The 17,331-nt window shown below is 41.4% G+C and overlaps 1 long non-coding RNA gene across 7 annotated transcripts in view; it reads right to left on the bottom strand.

The window, feature by feature from the left end:
• The window catches only part of LOC101904382 (uncharacterized), a 90,504-nt gene that overhangs the window by 15,837 nt on the left and 57,336 nt on the right, over positions 1–17,331 (bottom strand). For 5 of the 7 annotated variants that reach the window (XR_003033436.2, XR_009493526.1, XR_009493523.1 and 2 more), the window contains exon 9: positions 13,116–13,193. This is a non-coding gene — a long non-coding RNA (uncharacterized lncRNA). Of the gene's footprint in view, positions 1–1,871; positions 11,685–13,115; positions 15,941–17,331 lie in introns of those variants that run through there. The other 2 variants (XR_009493525.1, XR_009493522.1) reach the window with 2 other exon arrangements.

Here is a 17,331-nt window from a genome sequence, read left to right as displayed (position 1 = left end):
CTGTCTAGGTTTGTCATAGCTTTTCTTCGAAGGAGCCAGTGTCTTTTAATTTTGTGGCTGCAGTCACCATCTGCAGTGATTTTGGAGCCCAAGAAAATAAGCCCTTACTATGTACCAGGTCCTGCATTCTAAGCACTTTATGTGATTAACTCAACTGATTTGTCACAGTGACCCTACATGGGAAGGACTATCCTGATTTTACAAATGAGGAAACAACAGGTTGAGTAACTTGTCCAAGACTATACAGGTAACTTAGGTACAGACACAGGATTAGAACCCAAGCAGTCCAGCTCCAGAGTAATGCTCTTAACCTCTAAATAGCACACTCTGTTCCCTAGAGTAGATGTTCAATAATTTTTAAGAGAAATATTTGAGTTTTCTCTAAACACATTTTTAACTTAAACATATAAATGAACTAGTCTTTCAAAGATACTGCCCTGGGAAGCTTCTATTGCTCAAAACCTTTTGTAATTCCTTCTTTGGAATTGTTTTCAAAGTCAGTTTATGAATTTCAGAGGAAAAGTAATCAATACATTGTGATCACAGGTCATTTTAATTAAAGACAGTCTCATTCAGTATGATGAATACCTTATTTTCCCAACAAATAACAAAGATACACTGATCCAAGCAGGGCTTGCTCTATTCTTGAGGCTTACCTGACCTTAAAAAACAAACAACCCCAGGATCACACAAAACTGTCCTCAGAGAGAGAAAAGGGGGCTTAGGAGGTGGGTAAGTACTGCTCACCATGGGTGGGCTCAGTGCTTAAAGAAGATGAGAGATGGAGGAAAGTACTATGGATACCCAAGTTGCATGTTGAGGCAAGAGTTTGAAGGCTCTCTTCTCTGTAATGCTCATTGGCCAGGTGGCCTAACCCTAATTTTGTGAAACCTTTGAAGAATGCAAGATAAGGAACACATAATGAGGAAGCTCAGGTGAGGTATGCGATGCTGCCTAGGAAGAACAGGCCTTTCTGGGATTTGAGAGTGAAACCATGGTGAGTCAGAGGACACAATGGGCACTCAGGAGACAGGACCACCTGCTCAGCAAAGGGCACCAGAGGCAAACTTGATCTGTTTCACAGGTCTGTCTGGAGCTGGGCCCAGTGAGCTTAAAAACGAAGGGGCAAGAGATGGTAGGATGGAAAAAAGTATTTGCTCATGTACCATTTATCCATTGAGCACATGAGATGTTTAAAGAACTGTGAGAGACAGCTGGAGGAGCTACAGAAAAGAACGTAATACAGTTCCTGCCCTCAAGCAGTCTGTGATCCCAAGGGACTCCAAGGCTGTGCAGAACTTCTGTCTTGTTGGTAAGATATAGAACAGTGAGAGATGTCTTCTCTAGACTTGCCACATCTTCTCTCTAGCACTACCATTCCTGGGGGTGGAAGGTGAGAGCAATCTTCTCTGGAAAGTTCCCTCTCAGTCTTAGAACTCTACTTAAGAGGCTGAGAATCAGTGGGGTTTTTTGTTGGCTTTTGTTTGTTTGTTTTGGCCGTACCACACTTCTTGCAAGATCTTAGTTCCCCAACCCAGGACTGAACCCATGCCTTAGGCAGTGAAAGTACACAGTCCTAACCACTGGATCACCAGGGAATTCCCAGAACCTGCATTTTCAAGCATGGCCTCAGAATCCTTTAGATTTTACAAAGGATGTAGGAATAGTCTTTCAAAAGATTTCCCTATGTGTTCCTAGTTCATTGGAAAATGTATTATTATTTTTAAATATAAATTTATTTAAACTGGAGGCTAATTACTTTACAATATTGTATTGGTTTTGCCATACATCAACATGAATCCACCACGGGTGTACACGTGTTCCCCATCCTGAACCCCCCTCCCACCTCCCTCCCCGTACCATCCCTCTGGGTCATCCCTGTGCACCAGCCCCTAGCATCCTGAAATTTTAAAAATCTATATTCAATTTTCCAATAACTTACTGTGATGATTTAATTTATGTGTAAACTTGACTGACCTAAGGGGTACTCAGATTAAACATCATTTTGGGGTGTGTCTATGAGGGTGTTTCTGGATGAGATTAACATTTGAATTGGTGGACTCAGGAAAGTAGACTGCCCTCCCCAATGTGGGCATCATCAAATCCATCAAGGGCCTGAATAGAACACCAGGTAGAAGGAGACATTCATCCCTTTTGCTTCTTGTATGCTTGCCTGAGCTGGGACATTGATCTTCTGCCCTTGTACTGAGATTTACAGCACTGGCTTCCCTGGTTCTCAGGCCTTCGGACTTGGACTGGACTTCATCCATTTTCTAAGAATTATACCACTGGCTTTCCTGAGCCTCCAGTTTGCAGACAGCAGATCTTGTGACTTCTTACTTCCATAATATTGTGAACCAATTCTTCATTATATTATATTATACACACACACATATCTATCTATCTTATTGGTTCTATTTTTCTGGACTAATAGAATTTGCCTGACTAATACATTTGCCTATTGTATAAGGTAGTGTTATTCAAACATTTTTCTCTTACTAGGAGTTGAATTCATTTTGTAAACACATTTCACAGAGAAAATCCACACTTAAAACATAAAACAGAACAACTCTGACTAAGGTAGGGTGAGGTCTAAAGCCTCCATTTCTCAGCTCTTTCATCCATTACTGATAATAACTCTCAGCAAGCTAGCAATAGAAAGGAACTTCATCAACCTGATAAAGAGCATCTATGAAGAACCTATACCTAACATCATACTTAATGTTGAAAGACTGAGTTCTTCCTCTATAAGAAGATCAGTAATAAATCAAGATGTCCATTCTCACTGTTTATATTAGCACTGACTAAAGGTTCTGGTTCCAAATAGAAAAAGGAGTTCGTCAAGGCTGTATATTGTCACCCTGCTTATTTAACTTATATGCAGAGTACACCATGAGAAATGCTGGGCTAGAAGAAGCACAAGCTGGAATCAAGATTGCTGGGAGAAATATCAATAACCTCAGATATGCAGATGACACCACCCTTACGGCAGAAAGTGAAGAGGAACTAAAAAGCCTCTTGATGAAGGTGAAAGAGGAGAGTGAAAAAATTGGCTTAAAGCTCAACATTCAGAAAAGGAAGATCATGTCATCTGGTCCCATCACTTCATGGGAAATAGATGGGGGAACAGTGGAAACAGTGTCAGACTTTATTTTTTTGGGCCCCCAAATCATTGCAAATGGTGACTGCAGGCATGAAATTAAAAGACGCTTACTCCTTGGAAGAAAAGTTATGACCAACTTAAACAGCATATTAAAAAGCAGAGACATTACTTTGCCAACAAAGGTCCATCTAGTCAAGGCTATGGTTTTTCCTGTGGTCATGTATGGATGTGAGAGTTGGACTGTGAAGAAGGCTGAGCGCCGAAGAATTGATGCTTTTGAACTGTGGTGTTGGAGAAGACTCTTGAGAGTCCCTTGGACTGCAAGGAGATCCAACCAGTCCATTCTGAGGGAGATCAGCCCTGGGATTTCTTTGGAAGGAATGATGCTAAAGCTGAAACTCCAGTACTTTGGCCACCTCATGCGAAGAGTTGACTCATTGGAAAAATCTCTGATGCTGGGAGGGATTGGGGGCAGGAGGAGAAGGGGACGACAGAGGATGAGATGGCTGGATGGCATCACTGACTCGATGGACGTGAGTCTCAGTGAACTCTGGGAGTTGGTGATGGACAGGGAGGTCTAGCATGCTGCGATTCATGGGGTCGCAAACAGCCGGACACGACTGAGCGACTGAACTGAACTGAACTGAAAGGTTTTGGTCAAAGCATTTGGGCAAGAAAAGATGTACAAAACTTGTATGCTGAAAACGATAAAGCTTTGATGGGAGAAACTAAAGAAAATCTAAAAAGTGATTTATACCTATTCATGGGTCAGAAGACTCAATATTGTTCAGACAACAATTCTTCCCATATTGATTTACAGATTTAATACAATCCCTTTCAAATTCCCAATAGGAACTTTTATAGAAAATGACAAGTTGATTTGAAAATTCATATGTAAATGGAAATGACTGAGAACTGTCAAAGCAACTTTGAGGAAAGAACACATTCAGATGGTTTACACTACCTGATTTTAAGGTGTATTACAGGGACTTCCCAGAGTTTACTCAAACTCGTGTCCATTGAGTCAATGATGCCATCCAACCATTTCATCTTCTGTCACCCCCTTTTCCTCCTGCTTCAATCTTTCTTTTATGGACATCCATAGGCAAAGGTATTAAATATAATAAGAAGACTAGACCTAAACCTCATACCTTACATATAAATTGACTCAAACTGGGTCACAGATTTAAATATAAAATTATATAATTTTAGAAGAAAACATAGCAGAAAATATTCATGACCTAGCATTAGGCGAAGACTTCTTACACATGACACTAAAAGCACAATATACAAAAGGAAAAAAATCAATACATTGAACTTCCTCAGAATGAAAAACTTTGCTCTGTGAAATACCCTGTTAGGAAGATAAAAAGACAAGCTATGGACTGGGAAAATATATTAGTAAATCACATCTCTAACAAAGGATTTGTATACAGAATATGTCAAGAACTCTTAAAACTCAACTGTGCCTTCACAAGAAATTGCAAAAAAAAAAAAAAAAAACAGAAAATACTACAGAGAGGTTGCATATACTGACCATCTAGCGTCCCTCATCAGTAATATTTTCCATAATTAGAGTCATTGTCAAAACAAGACAATTAATTGGCACAATACAATTAAGTAGAGGCACAGTTATTTCCAAATAAAAATTACAAATTGATACTCAATTAAATTATTAGAAAACTTTGACCTATGTTTGGAACAACTTGATTTGGTGAATCTATATTTTCAACTGTAAATTTTATGAAATCTAAGTATAGATCAAATATTCCTGGTGAAATTTATCCTCCACATTGAAATGTGCTGTAAGTATAAAAGACACACCAGATTTCAAAAACTTCATATAAAAATATCTCATTAATAATTTTACAGTGATCATATACTGAAATGAAAGCAGATCAGATTGATATACACGATACATCATTAAAATTAATTTCACCATTTTAAAAAACTTTTTTAACGTGGCCACTAGAAAATTAAAAACTAGCATTCACATTATTTTTCTATTGGATAGTGTTCCTCTAAGGTGCCACAAAGGTAAAAACTGCAGGGAGCAGCTATCACCCTGGAGCTTCAGGGGTGTGGGAAGAGAAGAGTTTGTAATTACTAGAACTTGGGAGAGGGGCTCCCTGGAGCTAAACCTCAGGCTTCTGAAAAGGGGGTACTTGCCAACTGATGCCAAGATGTCTGAATTTGGAGGAAGGTGCCTGTGTTGCTGGAACCAAGACTTCTGAAGAGGGGGGACAGATTGTTGGTAGTGTCTCTGAGCAGACATGATGAGGCAGATTCTTCCAAGTGTTGGAAAAACTGCAACCAGATTCAGCTGACGCTACAGGAAGGCACTGCTGTTTGCAGGGTGAACACACAAGGCTGCAGTGGTACAGGAACCACAGACAGGAAAATCCACCGCAAGCAAATAGGCAGGAAGTCTCTACCTTCTCCAGCTCTGCGGTCTCCTTCTACTGCCCCCTATTGGCAGAACCTAACAAAGCTACAGTTTTTCCAGTAGTCAAGAAGGGATGTGAGAGTTGGACCATAAAGAAGACTGAGCGCTGAAGAATCGATGCTTTTGAACTGTGGTGTTGGAGAAGACTCTTGAGAGTCCCTTGGACTGCAAGGAGATCCAATCCAGTCCATCCTAGAGGGAATCAGTCCTGAATAGTCATTGGAAGGACTGATGCTCAAGCTGAAGCTCCAATACTTTGGCCACCTGATGTGAAGAGCTGACTCATTTGAAAAGACCCTGATGCGGGGAAACATTGAGGGCAGGAGGAGAAGGGGGCGACAGAGGATGAGATGGTTGGATGGCATCATGGACTCAATGGGCATGAATTTAAACAAACTCTGGGAGATAGTGATTGACAAGGAAGCCTGGCATCCATGAGGTCTCAAAGAGTCAGACACAACTGAGCAACTGAACAACAACAACAACATACAGTTGGCCAACAAAGCAGAAATGTGGCTCGTAGTGCCTTACTGCCGGCATTACAAAGCAGAGTTTGGAGTTGAGGTAAGAACTTAGTTACTACCACAGTACAACTTCGACAAAGTCACTTAGGTAGCCTCCAAATATCTATATTGTCCTTCCATCATTCCTGAGATGTGACTGGGAAGTGGCTCCACAGACAAGAACTACCATTTCTCAGTTTCCTTTGCATTTAGGTGGGGCCTTCCTGACAAGTCCTTGCCAATGGAATGCTGGTAGAAGGGGTGTGGGTGACATTCAGGCCACTCTAAAAAGCTCACCTCCCTTCTCTACTCTTTCTGTTTTTCCCACCTATTGGCTGGTTATCAGCATCCAGGGTGACCTTGGATGCTGTATGTTGAAACGACAAAATTAATGTTACCTTAATGGATACATAATTCTTCAGACACTCTACTTTGGCCCCTAGGTAGAAATGGGCATAGTATCCCTAGTTGCCATGAGGTCACCAAGGAGGCATTTTTAAAAAATTTTAATTAGGGGATAATTGCTTTACAATGTTGTGTTAGTTTCTGCTATACAACACCGTGAATCAGCTATAAGTATACATATATCCCCTCCCTCTTCAGCCTCCCTCCTACCCACCCCCATCCCACCCCTCTAAGTCATCAAAGAGCACTGACCTGAGCTTGCCAAGGAGGTTTTTAAATCTACCAGCAGGGAATTCACAAATGCTTATCAAAACTCTACTCCCATATATATCCATTTTCCATATAAGAAGAAATATTTCTTTTACCTTTTGAACTTAAAGATTATTTAGCTGGGAAAATGGATACTCTTCCCAAGAGTTTTAGAGAATTTATTCATGTATTCTAAATTGGAGAGTACTTAGCATTGATAATACTTCTGGTATAATATTGCAATTATGTTATAACAGCATACTATTAAACTTGTTAGAAAATCTGAGTAATTTTATGTAAAATGTATGTTCAGGATGAGGTGATGAGGGTGAATTCTAGCACCTATCTTCACCACAACAAAAGTGTTTTGTTTTTTAAATGATTCATATGCCAAATTATTAACAAGGGGTCATCTTCAGTCTCCGATTAAAGTCATATGTTAAGATGGATTTGAACTTCCACCAACCCCTTCATTTAACACAGGTGTAAAAGGTGGGATTTTGCTATGGGAATGGCCCTTGGGCACCAGTGTTATGGTGCACCAGTGTTGTTGTGGCTCAGTCCCTAAGTTGTGTCCTACTTTTTGAGACCCCATGGACTGCAGCACGCCAGGCCTCCATGTCTATCACCAACTCCTGGAGTTTACTCAGACTTATGTCTATAGAGTTGGTGATGCCATCCAACCATCTCATTCTCTGTCGTCCCATTCTCCTCCCACCCTCAGTCTTTCCCAGCATCAGGGTCTTTTCCAATGAGTCAGTTCTTTACATCAGGTGGCCAAAGTATTGGAGCTTCAGCTTCAGCATCAGTCCTTCCAGTGAATATTCAGGGTTGATTTCCTTTAGGATTGACTGGTTTGATCTTGTTGTCCAAAGGACTCTCAAGAGTCTTCAGCAACACAATTCGAAAGTATCAATTCTTTGGCACTCAACCTTCTTTACGGCCCAACTCTCACATCTGTACACTACTGGAAAAACCATAGCTTTGACTACACGGACTTTTGTCAGCAAAGTGATGTCTCTGCTTTCTAATACCTTGTCTAGCTATCTCATAGCTTTCCTTCCAAGGGAGCAAGCATCCTTTAATTTCATGGCTGCAGTCACCGTCTGCAGTGATTGGAGCCCAACAAAACAAAATCTGTCACTGCTTCCACCTTTTCCCCTTCTATTTGCCATGAAGTGATAGGAGCAGATGCCAATGTCATGTAAAGTATAATCAGAATTCTCTCAGATGTGCAGACTAGATTCAAGGAGATGGAGAGGGACTTCCCCAGTGGTGCAGCAGGTGCAGGTTCAATCCCTAGATGGGGAGTGAAGATCCCACATGCCTTCCATCCAAAAAACCCAAAGAACATAAAACAGAAGCAATATTGTGTGCTGTGCTCAGTTGTGTCCAACTCTTTGCAACCCTATGGACTGTAGCCTGCTAGGCTCCTCTGTCCATGGGGATTCTCCAGGCAAGAATACTGGAGTGGGTTGCCATGCCTTCCTCCAGGGGATCTTTCCAACCCAGGGACTGAACCCAGGTCTTCCATATTGCAGGCAGATTCTTTACTGACTGAGCCACCAAGAAACCTTGGGCTAATGCTACCAGTTTCTCAGTGTGGTGGAGTCCTCACTGAGGCCACATCTGGAAAACATGCATCAGTGAAGCCCACCTTAGGGTCTTTGTACTTGCTACTGCCATTGTCATGATATACCCATGACTGGCTTATATTTTCACTGCCAGTTCCTCTGGACTTTCCCAATCTTTTTTTAAAAGATAATTTATTTATTTTTATTTTTGGTTGCACTGGGTTTTCATTGCTGTGCTCAGGCTTTCTCTAGTTGTGGTGAGCAGGGGCTGCTTTTCATTGTGGTGCTCAGGAAGACTATAAAAATGGTCCACATAAAAAAAATCTTAAAAAACAGGAGATGGAGGAAAGAGGATTTTTTGAGCTAGTCAAAGAGAACAGTTGCTTTAAAACCTTCCATGCATTACAAGAGGAAGCCTGGAACCTCCACAACAATGTCATAAGATTGCCCTAAATTCCTTTTTAGATGGTTATAAAGTTTAGAATTTCTACTTTCAGATTTTGAAATAGCATGAAGAAACTGGTTAAATATGTTTCTAGAAAGACAGTCAGCAACCTCTCATGATATTCATGTTGAGTGTTGGCTAAAGAGGCCAGAGAGAATGGAAAGAGGATCTATACCAGTGTCTTCATGGAGTGGCCCGAAGGTCTTCCAGAACTGTACAACTCTGTTTTGGAAGATAATGAAGATGTCTCTGTCTTTCTCCCTCTCACCACTAGTGCCATGGACACGCTCTCTTGTATAGACCTGAATTCCCACTCTGCACATTGATCCACTGGAGTGCAGATCTTCTCCACGCCAGCTCGCTTTCCTTTCACTTGCTTTCTCTCTGCCCAGTCCTCACTTCAGAAATACTTACTGATTTAAAAGGATATTGCCACTCTTTTCAGTGTTATCAACTGCCGGTTCCTTCTTCCAAGTGAGGCTCAAAAGGAGTGATACATAGTTCATACATACTGCTGCTGCTGCTAAGTCACTTCAGTCGTGTCCGACTGTGTGACCCCATAGACGGCTGCCCACCAGGATCCCCTGTCCCTGGGATTCTCCAGGCAAGAACACTGGAGTGGGTTGCCATTTCCTTCTCCAATGAATGACAGGGAAAAGTGAACGCGAAGTCATTCAGTCCTGCCCGACTCTTAGCAACCCCATGGACTGCAGCACACCAGGCTCCTCCATCCATGGGGTTTTCCAGGCAAGAGTACTGGAGTGGGTTGCCACTGCCTTCTCCGTCATACGTACTAGAGGTCTATGAACCTCTAGTTCTAGGGGTCAGAGTGGATTAAGGCACACAAAAAGATTAAGCTACCTGTATCTGAGATCAGCTGCCAACCTCCAAAATACTGCCCTCATTAGTTCTCCACTATTCCTGAAATTCCCACCAATTCTCCCTCTTAAAGGGCCTGCCAAAGGAATCCAACTAGGTTTTCAGGCTCTGAAAACAAAGCAGTGAAGTAGTTCACATTTGGCTTTAGCACAGTTCCTGCTCAATAACTGAGGAGTGATTTAACCTCTCTGAACTTTGGTTTCTTCATTTGTTAAAAAGAATCCTTTATCTTCAGTGCACCTGACACCTATTTCTTGGAGTCTCTGAGCAGCTGGCATTTATTATTCAATAACATGCAAGATTGCAAGGCTGAAAGTGGTCTCTCTTCCTGTGGTATCTACATTTTCATAATAGTATCTCAGTAACTTATATCTGATGGATATTTGTAAGTTTCCACTGAATCCTCCCACCAGCTCTGTGTGATAGTCTGATTACATATCTATCTCTAATTAACTGTCAAGAAAATGGTCTAAAATGGGTATATATGACCTGCCCGCCATTATGGGACAAACTGGTGGTAGAACCAGAATGAGAGACCACATCTCCTCATGTCTGGCCCAGTGCACTTTTCTAGAGATGAACATTTCTGATCTCTGTGTTTCTGGACCCTCCAGGATTTATTTCTGATCATCTGGACAGAAAAAGAGAGGGGAATCCCAGGTTTTGCTCTAAGCATAAAACTGCTAGCCTCACCTCTAGTTTATTACACGCTCTATGGTCTCTGACTCATGCCCAACGCCTTTTCCTCAACTTGGGAAGCCCCTGCCATCAGAAATCTACCAACTCTTCACCATCTGCCTGGAGACCTTCTTCGGGCAGCCTGCCCTGACCAAACCCACACTCCAGGCATTATTCCTTTAGCATCTAAGCATCCAGAATCCTCAGTTAGTTGCACATTTTTTGTGTTAATGGGTGAGGTTCTTCTAAAAAAGAGAAAAATGATAGCGTAACAATCAGAGCTTTAATCAAACTGTAAGATTTTAGGTTATGACCAGGATTAATACTGATGAAATAAAAATTCACATTTTAAGGCAAGTAAAGAAAAGCATAAACATAAAATTTTTCTCTGCCTTCTGACCTCCTCCCTCACATCTAGTGTGCATTATGCACCAACCAGATCTCCCCAGTGACAGAAATACCTGTTCAACCGTAAAGAACAATGTTCTCCCGGTGTGGGCAAGATCACTTCTAAGGAGACCAACATTCTTTCTTAATCTTGAAAGAGGTCATGATGACATATTACTGGATAACTCCTTTAGGAGATAATATTCTGTCTTAATGCTGGCAAAATCACTTTTTAGGAGACCAACATTCCTTCTTCATCTTGTAAGGGGTCATGATGACATATTACTTGATAACTCCTTTAGGGGATAATATTCCTTTTTAACACTGTAAGGGGTCACAGTAACCCAGTACTTTATAGGTACACATCTGAATTATGTAAACCATCAATATCTGATGTATAACCCTTTGTCTCAAAAATGGATATAACTGTTCTTTGATCTCTAATTGGCAGAACAGTTCTGAGTTCTTTGAGAGAGATTGTCTCCCAGGTTATAATCTTCAGGTTGGCTTAAAAATTTCCATTCTTTTTGATATTTGGCAAAACTAATACAATTATGTAAAGTTTAAAAATAAAATAAATTTTTAAAAAATTTCCATTCTGTTCATAGATTGACTATTGAATTTTTTCATCAACAATTCAAATCTCTGGGATACTGGGAAGGAAATTTACATAGGAATTTCAGAACCCCAAAAGGTCAGAGATTTGATAAGAATGGATAGCCCTGGGGAGTTCTGAATCTCTTGGTCTTTTTCATTTTAATTTTTTAGCTGTACTGGGTTTTCATTGCTGCACGCAGGCTTTCTCTAGTTGTGGTGTGCGGGCTTCTCATTGCGGTGGCTTCTCTTGTTACAGAACATGGGCTCTAGAGCATGCAGGCTTCACTAGTTGAAGTGCTTGCGCTTAGTTGCCCTGCAGCATGTGGGATCTTCCAGGACCAGAGATCAAATCCACGTCCCCTGCGTTGGCAGGCAGATTCTTATCTACTGGACCATCAGGGAAGTCCTGAAGCCTTTTCTAAGAAAAGGAAATGAAATGGAGTTCTCTTTTCAGTTTGAAAGATGATGAGATGACTTAGGATAACAAGACTCACTTCAAGGTGATGAGCTATCCTATTTGAGCTTCAGCTACAATAAAACTAATGGTTGCAAGGACCAGAATGATACGCTTGTTCATTATATACCTGGAGAGTTCCAGGGCTATCTATCCTTTGGAGGTAAAACTCATAAGTTCCCTAGCAAAGTGAGACGGCACATCCTGTTTTAACTACAGGGGAGCAATTCTGAAGTCGTACACACAAGATATACTTCAGATATCTATGTCAGTCTACTGATTTCCATAATAGTTCAGTTCAACAAGTATTTCTCAAATGTTTGTTTTTCAGGCACTGTGCCAGTTGCTAGAGATGTGGAGATAATAACTATTTGTAATAGTCAAGCATTACCAAGAGTTTTTCTTTTTTTTTTTTTAAAGCTATGTCAGACCCTGTGCTAGGTGCTTTAGACATATCATCTCATTTCAGTTTTTCCATTGCCCCATGAGGTATTCTTATTCTCACTTTACAGATAAGGAAAAGGAAGCATGGAAAGGTTGAGTAAGGTTAGACAGCTTAGTACAGAGCAGAGGTGGGACTCAACCCCAGGTATGGCTAATTCCAAACTTCATGATCTAACCCTACACCATACTTCAGAGACTATTAAGCTTTAAGGTCCTGATGGCAAAGCCGCAGGCACATACTCAAAGAAGGAACTTCAAACTACTATACTAAATGCTGAGATAGAGGTATGTATATGGTGCTATGAAAACACAGAGCATCGCTTATGGATTTCTATACACACAGACTCTGCAGCCAGACAGCCTGGGTTTGAAGTGTGACTTGCCACTCATCAATTATGTGAACTTGGACAAGTTAAACCTTCATCTGCCTCAGTTTCCTTATCTAAAAAGAGGGATAATAATAGAACCTAATTCACAGAGTTGTTTTGAGGTTGAAAAGTGCTTAGAATAGTTCCTGGCATATGTAAGTGCTATTCAAATGTTAAATGCATGCGTGCATGCTAAGTTGCTTCAGTTGTGTCCAGCTCTGTGCTTAACTCCATCAGGTTCCAGGGAAGACTTCTTTAAAGGGTTAATTGCCTGAATTGAGTCATAGAGGGTGAGTGAGTATAAGCCAGGTGAAGGAAAGAGCAAAGGTGGGCTAGGCAGGTGGGGAGAGCATCATGGGTGGGGCTTCACTACAAGTGACTTGGTAATTCTAGACTAGAGTGTAAAGTACAGAAAAGAAAGTGGTAGGGGGTTGTCTGGCAAGGCCTTGCATGTCACTTGAAAGAGTTTGGACTTGATTTTATAGACAACAGGGAACCATGAAAGGGAAGGGTTTTATGCAGGGGAACAATATGGACAGATGTCCATGGGGAGGATAGATTTGTTATATAGCCTGAAATTTACCTTGACTCAGCACAGGGACTTCCCTGGTGATCCAGAGGTTAAGACTTCGCTTCCACTGCAGGGGCTGTAGGTTTGATCCTTGGTTGGCGAAATAAGATCCCACATGCCATGCAGCCAAAAAACAAAACAACAAAAACCTCAGCACAGACAATGCAAGATACACACACCCCTATACATATACATGAACATATAGATAAATTCTAAGGACAGTTACTGTCTGAAGCACCTCAAAGAGGAACACATTCTAGCAGTGCTTAGTTTGCATCTGAAGGGCTCTAATTATGAGTTCATGCTCCAGAAGCAGCTACTGGAAAGCTTCAACCACTCTACCTAAATCTACACTAGAGGGTTTGCTCATTACATACAGGATGGTAGAAATAAACTTTCACTTGTTAAATAAATAGTGTTCCAGATTTATGGACTGTTGCTTTTGTCTGCCCTTGCATCAAGGGGGCCTAAAACACTGGTACTTCCAGAGTGACATTCTAGGTCTAGAAATCCATTCGGTCCTGGCTCCTGACACTTGATGGATGAGTCTGCTGCCTGATTTGACCAGAAGTTTAGCTAAAATGATATTGCTGGAGAATTGCTAAATGTGCTTCAAATGAACCTTTCCTGCGTGGGGCTTCCTGGAGCTTATGAGGACAGGTTGTAGGACTATGCCCAACTGCTAATAAATGTATGCTTGGCAGAATTGGGTCGAAGTCCTGTTTTCAGTGGAACATACCAGCCGGTATGGAGGCCCTGAGGGATGAAGACTACAACCCACAGATAATTCTAGACATTGGAAACTACTGATATTCACTGAAAAGTACCTGATGGTGCTAGAGGCTAAATTGGCCTAGGTCAGTCTGCAATAGAATTAAATGAGGGCAAGAATGGAGGCAGGGAGACAAGTTAGGAGGAGGCTGCTGCAAGTGGTTCAATCAATAGATGATGAAGATCTCAACTAGGGCAGTGACAGTGAGTAAGAAGAAAAGAGAACGGAGTTTAGAAATATTTCAGAGGTAAAATCTGGAAGTCTTGGCGAGCCATTGGATGGTAAGGTCCAGGAACAATTTGTGATAACCTCCAAGTTTCTTTGTTATTATTATTATTGAAGGATAATTGCTTTACAATGTTGTGTTAGTTTATGCCTTACAACAAAGTAAATCAGCTATTAGTATACATATATCCCCTACTTCTTGAATCTCCCTCCCACCCACCCCTTCCCACCCCTCTACAGGTTTCTTGTTTGAGTTATTAGGTAGACATTAGTGACATTCACTGATGAAGGGGCAGTATAATAACCAGAGGAAGAGAAAGTCTGGGAAGGACCAGGGGCAAGCATTTTAATTATGCTCTGCATACGCTGAGCTTAACATCCACATGGAGATGTCCAGCAAGCATTTGGATAATATAAGCCTGAAGCTCAAGGGAAAGTGAGGGTTGGAAATATAGATGGAAAGTCATCAGCACACAAGGCCTAGAGAATACTTCAAGAGTGGATGGATCTTCAGCTACCATAACACAAAATCAGTAAATGATGTTTAAAAAGTGTTTGATAAGAAAACAGTAGAATGTGGAAAACAACACAGTGCTCCTCAGAAAAGCAAACACTGAATTACCATATGATCCAATAATTCCATTTCTGGAGATATATATATATCCCAAAAAAATGATAGCAGAGGCTCAAACAGATATTATACACTTGAGTTCACAGCAGCACATTCATAATAGCCAAAGATGGAAATAGATCAAATGTCCATCAATGAATGAAAAGATAAATAAAATATGATGTTGTATGTGTACAAAATAGAATATGTTTCAACCTTTAAAAAGGAATGAAATTCTGATATATATGACAACATAGACAACCCTGGAAGACATTTGCTAAGTGAAATAAGTGTGACAATAGAGGACAAATATTGTATGATTCCATTTATATGATGTACCTAGAATAAAATTTATAGTGACATGACCTAGAAGAGTCATTACCAGGGGCTGGGCAGGAAGGGAATGAGAAGTTATTGTTTACTGGATACAGAAGTTCAGTTTGAGAGAATGAAAAACTTCTGTAGATGGCTTGTGGTGATGACTGTACCACAACACAACTGTGCTTAATGCCACTGTACACATAAAATAGTCGAAATGGTAAATCTGTGCAATGTATATTTTACTGGAAAAAAAACAAAGAAACAGTGGGATAATCATATTCTTTTCAATGACTGAGGTAAACACCATAAGGAATACTTCAAAGAGAGATTGCTTTTGGGAAGCATGAAAGGGGTGGGCATAGGGTCTTCTGCTTATCACTTTGTATAAGCCTTTTTTTTTTTTGTATAAGCCTTTGGTATGCTTTTTTAAAAAGAAAAAAACTATATGCATCAAATAAAAACATTTTAAACTGAAAAAAGAGTGGAGGAGATCACTCAGGGTGAGGTTGAGGAAGTGGTGGAAGAAGAGATTGTTGTTGTTCAATCGCTAAGTCATGTCTGATTCTTTGAGACCTCATGGATCCCAGCACGCCAGGCTCCTCTATCCTCCACTATCTCCCGGAGTTTGTCCAAGTTCATGCCTATTGAGTCGGTGTTGCCATCCAACCATTTCGTCTTCTGTCGTCCCCTTCTCCTCCTGCCTTCAATCTTTCCCAGCATCAGGGTCTTTTCCAGTGAGTTGGCTCTTCACATCAGGTGGCCAAAGTATTGAAGCTTGAGCTTCAGCTTCAGCATCAGTCCTTCCAATGAATTTTCAGGGTTGATTTCCTTTAGGATTGACTGATTTGATCTTCTTGCAGTCCAAGGGACTCTCAAGAGTCTTCTCCAACACCACAAAAGAAGAGGTACCTTAGGATAAAAGTGGCAAGAAACAAAACCCCACTAAAATAAGGTAGTGAAAAGAGAGAGTCATTACAAGGATCCAGGAAGTCACGTGGAAATGTAGTGCAGCCAGCACCACAGCCCCTCACAGAGAGTCAAAACTCCCCTGGGTGCCCTCTCCCATGCTTCCTCTCCTCAGTCCCATCTCCCTCCTGTTCCTCTCACCATGCTTCCCCCTCTGCTACTCTGTCTGCTCCTCTGTACCCCTCCCTGTTTCGGGATCTCTTCCCTGTTTCTCAGGCAGAGTGCCTTTATTTCTCACGCTGCCTCCTCTGCCCGGAAGTGCCTTCTAGTCACTCATCCACTCACACAATCACAACCATAGGGTCAGCCTCTGAGTCGGTGTGACCCCTCACCCGAGTTCCCTGCCGTCTGCTTCCTTTATCTCACTGCATTCTGGGGGAGAAAGAACGGACTCCCACAGGTATGGTATCCACCTCCCATTAGAGAGCCATCACTAGACCTATTGACTGTGTCGGGGGCTTTACCATCCCTTCCTGAGAGATTATGGGTTTGGGAAGTACTGCAGTAAAGGAGATGTAAGCTGGGTATGAACCCAAGATATAACTACTATCGATTAAGATCCTTGAGGGACAGAGGAGTAGAAGAATCCAGAGAAGAAAAGTCAGGAAAAAGAGTTTCAGGCAGACAAATACAGTGAGAAATGCTGCAGAGCAAGATCCTGTAAAATAAAGACTTAAAAGGTGCCCGTTGAGTTTGGCACTGGGGTGAATGAAAGGGAAGGACTTAGAACATCAAATACAAACCATTCTTTCAAGAGGCTTGGCTGGCAAGGCTTGGAGGGCAGGGAGACATAGGTTGAAAAGATTTTTGCTTGTTTTTATTCAAACAAAACAGAGGTTTTGTTGCGGTTACAAGTACAGCAGGGTATAAGGGAAGAGCAGAGATTTGTAAAGAGATGGACAGGTGACAAGGTGGGTGTTGAACTAGAGAAGGGATGAGTTATCCGCTGAGACAGGTAGAACAGCCTAAGAACTGCAGTAACATTTTACAGAAAACCCAAATGAAACTTTTGGCCAACCCAACAGAAGACAATCAGGCCAAGGACAGTACCTAGTACCTAGGGGAATGCCAACACAACACAAACGAGCGCCAACTCCAGATCTGATGGTCCAGGGGGAATGTTTACTTTGGGTCTAGGTTCCCTACCATCATACAGCTCTGTACCACTCCTTAACCTAATTGGCTTTGTGCCCCAGGAGTGCCTAATAATAACTTTTACAAATTATCATCAGAAAGGAAAGTATGGAGCACTAAAATCATATATCACATTCCAGAAAGAGGACAGAAAGGGGAATTATGACCCACCTTCCCTCTCGGGGTCTCTGTTTCCCCAT

This window comes from Bos taurus, chromosome X, assembly GCF_002263795.3.
Source record: "Bos taurus isolate L1 Dominette 01449 registration number 42190680 breed Hereford chromosome X, ARS-UCD2.0, whole genome shotgun sequence".
Lineage (NCBI taxonomy): Eukaryota > Metazoa > Chordata > Mammalia > Artiodactyla > Bovidae > Bos > Bos taurus.
Note: the sequence above shows the minus strand (reverse complement) of the source record. Positions and strands in the feature narration are given on the sequence as shown.